The sequence below is a fragment of the Mus pahari genome, chromosome 11 (genome assembly GCF_900095145.1).
Source record: "Mus pahari chromosome 11, PAHARI_EIJ_v1.1, whole genome shotgun sequence".
Taxonomy (NCBI): domain Eukaryota; kingdom Metazoa; phylum Chordata; class Mammalia; order Rodentia; family Muridae; genus Mus; species Mus pahari.
The window spans coordinates 183,100-195,460 of record NC_034600.1 but is presented as its reverse complement, the minus strand read 5'-3'; the positions used below and the strand labels follow the sequence as shown (position 1 = coordinate 195,460).

General features: G+C 41.5%; 1 pseudogene; it reads left to right on the top strand.

Annotated features, from left to right (window-relative positions):
* The first annotated feature begins 812 nt into the window (after positions 1 to 812).
* On the top strand, positions 813 to 7,727 carry LOC110329237 (annotated as a pseudogene).
* The last annotated feature ends 4,634 nt before the right edge of the window (positions 7,728 to 12,361 follow it).

The window sequence follows — 12,361 nt, the reverse complement described above, 5'->3', positions numbered from 1 at the left end:
CATGCCAGCAAGATTCTGCTGAAGGGACCCTAATATAGTGGCCTCTTGTGAGGCTATGCCAGTTCCTGGCAAACACAGAAGTGAATGCTCACAGCCAGCTATTGGATGGAACACAGGGCCCCCAATGGAAGAGCTAGAGAAAGTACTGAAGGACCTGAAGGGGGCTGCAACCCTGTAGGTGGAACAACAATATGAACTAAGCAGTACCCCCTGAGCTCGTGTCTCTAGCTGCATATGTAGCCGAAGATGACCTATTTGGCCATCATTGGGAAGAGAGGCCCCTTGGTCTTGCAAACTTTATATGACCCAGTACAGGGTAATGCCAGGGCCAAGAAGTGGGAGTGGGTAGGTAGGGGAGCAGGGGCAGGGGGCGCGTATAGGAAACTTTTGGGATAGCATTTGAAATGTAAATAAAGAAAATAATAATAATTTAAAAAAAGAAAAAAGAATAAAAGAAAATAATCAGGCTATCGTGGTACATGAGATTAATTTGTGACACTCTTCAGTGATGGTACAAGATTCAATATGGTCATTAGCAACAACATGGATGATGTTATATTTGTGAGCATGAACACAGAGAAGAAAGTCAGGAAAAAGTTGGGAGCAACAGATGAGACTGCATATTGGTCCACACAGAGAGGGGCACAGAATGGGATGATGGTTGTGTGAATGGAGAAACCTGGCCTGGACCTCTAAAAGACAGAGGTGAGGGGCTAGTGTTCATCTAAGTTATGTGTAATTGCAAGTAGTCCTATCTTCTATCAGGTGAGGGAAGTGAGAAAAATGCTATTGTTCTAGTGTGGGGCAAAAAAATGGGGTCCTGCATCTGCTCGGGGCTAGGACCACTGGGTGAGGCAGAAGCAGGGAGTATGACTGTGTGCAACCCCATGGAACTATAAGGCAGGAAGCACTGCCAGATAGGCCTTGGACTGTGAGAAGCTGTGGGATCTTGCTCTGAGGGTAAGGAAAAGGTGCCGTCTGGCTCTGACTCTTGGGTACCACATACGCCACTGAGCATCACGGAGGAGCCGGTTCTGGGGTCCCTGGGCCACACAGAGGCCAGAGACAACAGGTTTTCACTTTTGGACATCTCAGACGCTGCTGTATGTGGAAGAGCTGAGAAGAAAGTGGGGACCCTGAGATGGACTCTGGCCCAGGGGCCGAAGGGAAAAGGGTCGCAAGAGAGTTCTGGCAGATTACCTCTGGGGCTGTGGTTGGAGCATAGGGATGCTTCATGGCAGGAGGTTAGACGCCTGGCTCTTTAGAGGGAAACCGGCTCCATTGCTCCAGCACAGTGGTTCCAATGAGCAGAGACAGTTCATGGTTTTAAGGCATTTATTGTAGAAAGGCAGAGAGAGGGAGAAGTGTAGAGAAGTAGAGGGTGGCCATGGCCACATGGAGAGAGGCAGGAGCATTTCACTTAGGCACTTGCCACTAACCCATCATGCCTCACAGGTCCTCCCATCTTCTTCCCTTCCCTATTCTCCTTCTCTGTGTCATGCTCCTTAGCTTTGACCTTCAGCCTGGTCACCAAGGGACTGCTCTCCTTCAGGGATGTGGCCGTTGATTTCTCTGCAGAGGAGTGTGAATGCCTGGAGCATGCTCAGTGGGATCTGTACAGGGATGTAATGCAGGAGAATTACAGCCACCTTGTGTTTCTGGGTGAGGATACCTTCCATGATGAACTCTTAATTAACTGTCAGCATGAACGTCACTCCCTTTGTACAGTTCCTCATGGGAATTGTGCTTCCAACAGGGAGGTTCATAAGGCCACTTGTAGGGAAAATGAACATTATTCATGTAGCTTAGAACTACTTGAGTTCATATCACCCTGTTAAATATATCATTTATATTAGAACATAAGTGGTATTCCTTAAAGAGACTATCACAGACTTAGGTTTTAAAAGTTCTCCCTGTTACTGAGGGATGTGAAGCATGGAATCCATGAGCTCTAAGTTCCCCCTAAGCATTCTGACGTGACCCACAGAAAACACATGAGAACTTCTCCTCTACACTCCTTTTTATTCTTTTTTTTTCTTTTTGTATCCTTTCATCCTTGTACACACAATCCGGGAGGGACATTGTATTTCCCAGGAGAATACACTAACAATGTTGTCCCCTTTTCCCACAAACAGGTCTTGCTTCCACTAAGCCATACCTGGTCACATTTCTGGAACAAATACAAGAGTCTTCAGACGTGAAGAGACAAGTGGCCATCACTGTGCACCCAGGTGAGTCAGAAGGAGGGTGGCAGAGAACAGATTAGAGAATTTTAAAGCCATTGAGACACAATATTCTGGTACACATCATCTTTTAAAGATCTAATTTTCTCTTTCCTTCAAAGAAGGACATCCTGTAACATATAGGATGTTTTGGGTTCCATAAGCTTTGTTTTCTTCTACCATGAGAGTAACTTGTGTTTCCCAAGACAGCTTAACCTCTCTCCTTAACCTCTCTTCTTTCTCTGTAATCTTTAACTTGGAGATTTATGTTTTTCATAAGATATGTGTACATCATTTTTAAAAATGATTTTTCTCTATCACCAGCTATTTCCCAAATGAATAAGACAGACAATAGTTATTTGATAAGCTTTACAACATAACTCCTATGCAGTTAATAATTGATTCTAATCTTCTAAGTTAATCTGATTGTCCCCCAGTCAAAATCCCCAATGATAGTTGCATTTTACTATTAATCTGGCTCTCTAGGATTCAGATGTCTATCATGTATCTGTACCCATCCCTCATAACTATATTCTTCTCCCCCTCTGTGTGTGTGTGTGTGTGTGTGTGTGTATGTGTGTGTGTGTGTGTCCAGCTCTATTACCTCTTCAGCCCAGCCATTGGCTGATCAGCTTTTACTAACAAGTCAGAGAATAAATGGAACCAATATTTATACAAATTTGAGGTGGGAGATCCTCTGAATAGGCATTACAATGCCATGTCTTCTTGGCAACAAGCTATAGGTGCAGAGAAATCAGTGTTTGTATAATATGAGGATAATCTTTACACAATGTATAAAAACATTATGCCCAAAAATATTCATAAAACTCCTTCCCTTGAATCCTTGAAATTTATTAATTCATGTTATTATGGAAAGTGTTCTAATGCTGCCGAGCTTTCACAACATTCAAAACAAAACTATATATTTTGAATATGTGTGTGTATATATGAATATATATATTTATATTTATTCAATGTATACACATATAAACATACACGTGCATACACACCACACACATATATATGTACATATATATATGTAAATTGTTTATTCAGGTTTTATATATTCAAAAAAATATATTTTTTATTTAGGTGTTTTCCAAGTTATACTATTTTATACTTTGTTTTTAACTAGTCATAAAATTTTTGTATTTGTTTAAGGGGTTAATTTGTATTTATATAATGCTATTATGCATTTTCATGTTGATGTTACGCTTTCCTTACATGTTTGACTTTGATTAATATTCCAATTTTTCCATGTTCCATGTGGTCATGGTCTTATTTCAGTGGAAGTTTACATGACTTTCACCTATAAAGTACAAGTATGAGTTAATATTCAGTTTTAAAATAAGCATTGTAAATATATAGAATATTACTCAGCATATGTTCAATTCTCAATACTTCTTCACCAGGGGGAAAATGCTATACATGCAAAGAATATGGCAAAGGCTTTGAGCACAAAAAAGTATATCAGAATCACCGGAGAATTCATTTAAGAGTGAAGTCCTACATGTGTGAAGAATGTGGCAAGTCCTTCCATTTTCCATCATTACTTTCTGCAAACAAAAGAAATCATACAGGAGAAAAACTCTAGAGTTCTGAAGATAGTGGCAATGACTTCCATTGTCCATCATTACTTTCTCAAAACAAGATAGCTCACACAGGAGGAAAGTCTTACAATGTGAAGAATGTGGCAAGGGCATCCATTATCCATCAAGACTTTCTGACCATAAGAAAATTCATTCAGGAGAGACGCCACACAAGTGTGAAATATGTGGCAAGGCCTTTGATTATCCATCAAGACTTTCCAACCATAAAAGAACAGGAGAGAAACCATACAACTGTGAAGTATGTGACAAAGCCTTCCATGATCCATCAAAACTCTCTCAACACAAAATAATTCATACAGGAGAAAAACCTTACAAATGTGAAGTTTGTGGCAAGGCCTTCCATTATCCAGCCATACTTTCTAAACACAAGATAATTCAAACAGAAAAAAATCCCTACAAATGTGAAGAATGTGGCAAGGCCTTCGACTATCCATCAAGGCTTTCCAACCATAAGAAAATTCATACAGAAGAGAAACCATACTAGTGTGAAGTATGTGGAAAGGCTTTCTGTTTTTTATCATCACTTCATAGACACAAGATAATATATATAGGAGAGAAACCCTACAAGTGTGACATACGTGGCAAGGCCTTTGGTTCTCCATCAAGACTTTCAAAACATAATAAAATTCATACAGGAGAGAAACCATACAAGTGTGAAGTATGTGAAAAGGCCTTCCACTTTCCATTCTTACTCTCGATACACAAGAGAACTCATACAAGAGTAAAAGCCTACAAGTGTGAAGTATGTGGCCAGGCCTTCATATATCCCATCAAAACTTTCTCATCACAAGAGAATTCACACAAGAGAGAAACCATACAAATGTGAAGTTTGTGGTAAGGCCTTCCATTACCCATCAAGACTTTCCAAACATAAGAAAATTCATACAGGAGAGAATCCCTACAATGCTGAAATGTGTAGCAAGGGCATCAATTATCCATCAAGACTTTCCAAACATTAGAAACTTACTACAGAAGAGAAACCATGCAAGTGTGAAGTATGTGGAAAAGCCTTCTGCTTTCCATCATTACTTACGATACACAAGAGAACTCATACAGGAGAAAAACCCTATAAGTGTGAAGTATGTGGCAAGGCCTTCCATTCTGCAGCAAGACTTTCCAAACATAAGAAAATTTATATTAGACGAAAACTGTACAAGTGGGAAACACATGGCAAAGCCTTCCATCTTTACTTTCTAAACATGAGATCATTCATACAGGAGAGAATCCCTAACATGGTGAAGTATGTGGCTTGGAAAGGGGTTTTGAGAGAAGGGGTGTTTAGGAGCGGTAAAAAAATTAATTTGAACTCAAATTCTGGGTGCAAGCTAGTAGCCTACATGCAGCTCCAGACAGTTCTTTAAAGCAGTTCTCTCATGCTCTTCTGAAAATTTTTCTGGGTAGCTCATCTCTTTCAAATCAAAACCCAGTCTTTTATTTACAGATCAAGCCAGACATTTATCCAAGTTCCCTTTTGATTATCCCATAAGACAGCATCTCATAATACCAGCCCCTTGGTGATATGAATTCTTAAGTAACTGGAATCTTCTGGAATCCATTTTTTTTCAACATTGCAAAAGAATTCAGACATCTGCCTGCTCCTGTTAAGCAAAAAAAATAAGCTAGGTGTGTGGAACCTCATTCTGAAATTGCCATTCCTACTACAACTGGGACTAACTTTGCTTTGTACCAGGCAGACCCTAAACTCAGGAATCTATCTGCCCCTATTAGCAGAAACAAAAACTAAGTTGGGTGGGATCTTCTTCGATTACCACTCCCTAAATATTTTTATCTGCTTTGAGTTGTTCTTTTAGATTTGTGAAGCCTCTTACATAATTCATATTACATCCTTATATTTTGCTTGAGAAATTATATATTTTTGGACTCATATTTTCAGAGGTTTTCCCCATAGCCTTAAAGGCTGTCCTGCTGGTCCCAGTATTTACCATTTTGCTGAGACATTAGCTGCACCTTTGAATCCTGGACTCATGCTGTTTCTAAGTATGATAACTCTATCATACTTAGAAACAGCATTTAAGTAACAGAGAGGACATTCCTTGAAGGAGGAACATGAAAATATGCACATTATTATACAAACAAGCTGCCACCAACACTCATGCAGCCACATGCTGGCCCTGTTCCAGGGGTGGGAACTCGGCCATTCCAACCACAGCAACGGCCCACCTCACATCTCCCTCTGACTCATCCCTCCCACTGTATCCCCTTCAGAAAAGAGCAAGCCTTTCATCAACTGAGTTTCCACCAACCCAGTAGGAGGAAAGTAGTACCAAGAACAGGCAAGACATCAGAGATACCCCCACTCTGACTGTCAGGAGCCCCACAAAAACCTAAAGTCTACAGCCATCACATATGCTGCGGACCTAACAGAGACTGCTGCTGGCTCCATGATTCCCACTTCAGTCTCTGTGATCCACCATGAGCCCTGCTTAAATGATTCTTCAGGCAGTGCTCTTGTAGTGTCCTCTACTCCTGTAGTCGCTAGAATACTTTATCCCTCTTCCGAAGGATTCCCCAAGCTCCAAGGAAAAAACCTGATGGAGACTTCCAACCCAGGCTCTCTGACTACCATTTGGTTGTGGGTCTGTGCCTTCATTCTCCAGCAGCTTTCAGAGAATGCTACTGTAATGATGAGTGGACTAGGCATGTATCTATTAGATTATTATGGTGGTGAATATGCATGGCCCATAGACTAGCGAGGTTGAATTTTTGTCCCATAAAGAATGGCACTATTAGGAAGTGTGGGCTTTTGGAGTGGGTGTTTCCTTGTTGTAGGATGTGTGTCATTGTGGACGTAGGCTTCAAATTCTGTATTCAAGGTATGCCTGTTGGTGGAAAAAGTCTTGTTATTTAAAAAAAAATTCTCCAGTCCAATTCTACTAGTGAGGACTCAGGAGCCAGATGTCATTGTAAAGCCTGCTGGCTCAGAGAATCAGAGAATGCACCCAACTGACCTTACTACACCACTGATGTCCCAGATGGAAAAAGCTCTTTCTCTCCTTTTCCATCCTGTCTTAAGTACACTTCTCCTCAAAGTCCCGCCTTTCTGTGTACTTGTGTTCTCTCCCTGCCAGCTTGTTCCTTGCTCTGCCTTTTCACCTATAGTTGAATTCATGTAGTTCTTGGATTAAAGGTGTGTGCTAGGGCTAAGCCACACTACAACAAGGGTTTTCCAGTTCACAGTCTTGGGTTTCATAGTGTGATCAAATATCCTGCAACATTCCTGTTTGTTTGGTTTTTTTTTTGTCTACATAAAACACTTTCTAACATCAATGAACTGCATAGTACATGGTAAGACTTACATTCACAGTAACCAGTCCATTTCTATTTGGTAACATTAGAGAACATAGTATGTCTTCTATTTCCGTGAGTCTAATATTCTGTACCTACATAACATTTTATCACAACTTGCATTTATCAACCTAGAACCAATTTTTATATCTTAAAATATTTTCTTAAATTATAAACAACTTAAGTTTACATTAGAGGCCTGAGAAGGGTAAATATTTCCTGAATAAACAGGAAGTGAAGAGCAAGCAACTTCTAAACTATAGAAATGTTAGGAACATCTGGGAGCTCAGCAGTCTCCAAAGATTCCCCTGCAATATTGGAGCATTTATCTTTTTGAATTATTGTCCCAGAATACCTTACAGATTTCTTTGTGACACAGGACATATAAAGGATTTCTCTACCTTGTCCTGGAAGAGTTTGGCAGTTAACTTTCTTCATGTCCTGCTTGTCCACAGCTTGCACAGCATGCAATCTGCAGTTGAGGCAGAGCCAGTTTCTTGCCCAGGGGCAGCTTGTCACATTTGCAGCAAACTCCATAAGGAGGTTCTTAATGCTCATCACCATCTTCTTTGAAGTAGTACGGGGGTGATACCAAGAGCTGACATTTCTCATTGTCAAAAATTAATAAAACATCTTTTAATGCCATATTTTATAGATTGCTAATGTTTCTGAAAAACATCTAATAATCTTAGTATATTTGAATAAGCAAATGTTGATTATCTCTAGCTATTTACTATCTCATTAACATAGAAAAATCTGTGTTTAACTAATGTAGTGCCTAACAAATCCACAAGTTTGATTGATTTGAGAGGACTGAATTACCCAGAGCTGGCTGACTCCATGACAGGCTGCAAACTGGCAGTTTGTGATACTAGGACTAAGTTTTCATTTTCCAGATTAGAACTCGGATCCCAGAACCTGTGATCAGCCAAGCACAACCACTGACAGCCAATCTAAGGACACCTTGTCATCTGGCCTGAAGGAAGAATAGGTACCTAGAATGATTAAGCAACCCCCATGGAAAGTCTCCAAAGCCTAACCAGTTGTAGAATCCGTTACACCTGTAGAGATAGAGCTAACCAATCAAGGTTACAGAGCACAGAACCCTTCCTGGGATTCTTCTAACTGACAATAAAAGCTGGGCCTGTCAGTCTACCAGGTGTCTCCATTCCCAAATGCAGAGACCCCTGCATGCAGGAAATTCTTCTGAATAAATGCTCTTTGCTTTTGCATACTATCTGAGTCTGGAGTATCATTCTTTGGTGATTTTTGGACCCGAACATCTGACTATTAAATTGCATTTCTTAACTATCTTAAACAATTTTTCATGGCAACTTTCAAAAGGACTAGAACTTCACATTGAATATTTAATAATTACATAATTACAATATCTTAAAAGGAGTTGATACATAGTATGTTTTAACTGAAATATGACCTTAATTCTGTATCAAGATACAGAGATCTGTACCAATGTACCTGTTTCCTAGTAACAGCACATGAGAAAGTTTCCTTGTTAAACATTAGTAAGAGCAAAAAAAAAAAAAAATGGCTGGCTAGACAGGCCGCAGTTACCCAAGCCTTAACAGGAAGGAGAATCTTAAGTGTAGAACAGAGAGAGTTTAGATATATTTGGGAATCATTTGTCATGGAAGTGGAATTTGGAAATCAGGTGTGCCAATTTTGGGCCTTTGAATGGGGCCAGGGTGGGGCCATCAAGGAGAGAGAATGCTTGGCTTAGTGCAAACTGGCTACAGAAATCCAGGAATAGGAAGGGTGCACAGTCTATGTGGGCAGGCAGAGATCCAGGGCCACATGAAAGTCACAACAGGCTAAAGAATCATATTCTATAGAATTTGGCCTTGGCTTCACAAACAAATAATTTGTACATACCTCAGGAGGGTCAGATCAGCAGTTTGGTTCAAGCAGCCCTTGTATCTGGAACAGATGTTGTAGTGAAGGAGAGGGAGGGTTAAGAGAACTGTTTCCAAAATCCCTGGTCTTGGGGAAGTTAGACTAAAGTTGTCCATGCAAAGTCTGTGACAAATTCAATTTGGATAAATTTTGCAGCAGACACTCCCAGGGTGTCTAGCAGTTGAGTTTTAGATGTGGTGGTGTCAATTTTCCTGGCCTTTGCTGGTAACCCAGAAGACTCGATGGGCAGCATCCTGCTCATAAGCCAGGGGGTGGGGGTGGGGTATCATACAGTGGGGTGGGATATGTGGGTCCTGAGGTCAGCAGGTCAGATGTCTCTGGATCCCAAGGCTCCACAGAAAGACTATTTTTTCAATGGAACAGACTTGAGCTTGCACAGATAAGATATTTGGCAGGAGATAAAAGGGATCTTGAGCCACGGGAGAGGAGCCTGGTACCTCTTGACAGGGACTGGAAAAGGATAAGTCACCTACAGAGTCAGTTGTGTCAAGTGAAGAGAAACATGGAGGGAAGGAGAAGGCCATGTGGCCAGGCTTAGCCTGGCATGCTAAGCTTGGGGGACAGGGCTCAACTCTTCCAAGTCTTCATACCAAATAGGCAGGATTCTATTCCAATGAAATAAGACAACTCAAGACAAAGTATAAAGACAGGGTTATTGGGAGCAGCTCTCAGGTAGATTCACCGGTCCTAAGAATGAGGCCAAGGAAGTCAGTGTGCAGAGGGAGTCATAGAAGGGGGAAAAAAAAAGGAAGAGCATGCACATGCAGACAGAGAGATGGGGGGGGGGGAGGGAAAGAGAAATAGGAGAAAGAGAGAGGGAGACAGAGAGCTCCACCATGTCTGTATTATACAGTGAAGTCCCTCTGGTGGAGAGGAAGCCCAGTCCCTGGCCTGGAAATGTTGCTAGAGACAGAGGAATACTGGGAGAACCTTGAGGCCAAGGCCTGCTTTGGTGTGTTAAATAAGCACAACAGCCACTTGTCCCAGGTCTCAGTCCCAACAATCAAAACTGGTCTCTGAATAGAAATATTATCAAGTCTACTACGTACGTACGGTCTAATGATCCGGAACTGCTTAATGAACAGGTTGTTACTTTGGGTGTTGACAGGTTCCTTCGGGACAAATGACTCCAGGGGCCTCAGTCCCTGCCTCTTCATAAAAATCAAAGATTTGAAGGTAACTAAAATAATTGGGGAGTGGTATAACTTGGCCCAGGTCAGGTTATCCTGACATTATACCGCAAATAGGAGAAGACTGGTTTCGAGGCAGCTAGGAGGAGGGTCTTAAAGCCCCAGCCCACAAGAACACACTTTCTCTGACAAGATCACAACTACCCCAGCAAGGTCACACCTCCTCATAGTGCCACTCCCTGGGCCAAGCATATTCTAACTATCACAATCCTCAAGGTGAATCTTTTCAGGGCTGCTTGTATGTTTTTCTCTGTGAACATAAAAACGTTTAGAGGTAATACACGTTTTTGTCTTTACACGTGTATTGAATGTGCAGTGTGTGCAATTTCAGCTAAAAAGATGTTTATTTGATACCTTTTTGAGCAGGGCAAGCATCTTTCTCTCTTTATAAGTTAATTTGGATTGCATAACCAAACTGTAATATAAATTTTTACCTATGTCACTTGAAAGTATGGTATGGGCTGGTGAGATGGTTCAGTGGGTAAGAGCACCCAACTGCTCTTCCGAAGGTTCAGAGTTCAAATCCCAGCAACCACATGGTGGCTCAGAACCATCTGTAACAAGATATGATGCCCTCTTCTGGAGTGTCTGAGGACAGCTACAGTGTACTTACATATAATAAATAAATAAATCTTTAAAAAAAAAAGTAAGACTTTCTTAAAAAAAAAATTAAAAAGAAGAAAAAAGTATGGTATAAGTCCTGATTACTCTGTAGCCAACAAGATTTACAGAATATGCGGAGCTGATCCCATGTAGGGCATTCAGCATATATTTTGCCCGTATTTTGTTTGTTTGGTTTTGTGTTTTCCTTGCTCCTTTCTATCTGCAGCCAATATCTTGAGGGGTCTCCTCTCGTCAAATCTGATTTTCACCAATTCCTGTTGAAATAAAGGCAACATCTCTTTCCTAGTGCAGTGTATACCTTGCCCTCCGCTGCGTTTGATTACACATAGCTGGAGCAGTGAAGATTTAATCTGCTTTGGCTCCAGGCAGGTTGCCCATGCGTTGCACCTACCCAAGAGCTCTGGATTCGAGAATGAAACACACACACACACACACACACACATACACACACACACACACACACACACACCAGCTAATTTTTATATTAACGGGTCACTTCTAAACCTCCCCCATGGCTAGCACAGACTCCCCTCCAGTATTCCTGGCTTAACACCTTCTAAATCTATATTTTATCTTTGTTGCCCTGTGACCTTCTGAGCAGTCCACCCACCCACCTATAGGGCCCCTTTCCCTTTCACCTACATTGCTGGACGGTTTCTCTCCTGCAGCTCTTACATCGGATCCTTCTGCCCCCGAGCCATGGCGATTCTCTTCTTCTTCTACCTCAGTCTTTCTAATGCAATCTAAAACTCCTGCTTGTTTCACCTTGCCAAGCCAGTCACCTTTGGCCACTTTATTCCCAATCAGAGCCAACTGGGGCAGGCTTCCTTTAGAGTCTGAACATGCAAATTCCCATGTGATTCTGGGAGTTGAATAAGACAAAGTATTAGAACCAATTCCCATCACATAGCCACCTCAGTTTAGGTCTCTGTTGATCAGACATAGCTTCCTCAGAACAGTTAGGCAAGCAGCATCCACTGCTCTCCACAACCACCACAGGCTTACTCAGTGTGACTGTGGCTATTTCTCCAGCAATACGATTATGTGCCCTAAAATACCCAGGATTAATGGTCACATCTGGAGGATCTAAACAGGCAGAGAAGAAATCTAAACAGGCTTTCTCAATACAATTGAGAAAAACAGAATCATACACAAGGCTTTTAACATGAATGATCCTGCTCTTGCCTCTGACCAACAAACTAAAATTAAATATAGCTATGAGAATAGACAGCATGGCAAAAGGAAAGAGAGGTTTGCAGTACATGAAACCTAGGTAATATACATAGAGGCCACCAAATTCCCCACAGGTCCTCACCAAGTGGAAAGGGGTTTCCGTGGGCCTTGTCAAAGCAGAGTCCCAACACTGAACCATTCGTACCATACACTGTTCCATGCAGGTGCTGCATCTTCACCGCCAGATCTCCTGAGTTCGAAGAAAGGTAAAGAAGTGCAGACCAGAAGTTCCACTCCTGCCAAG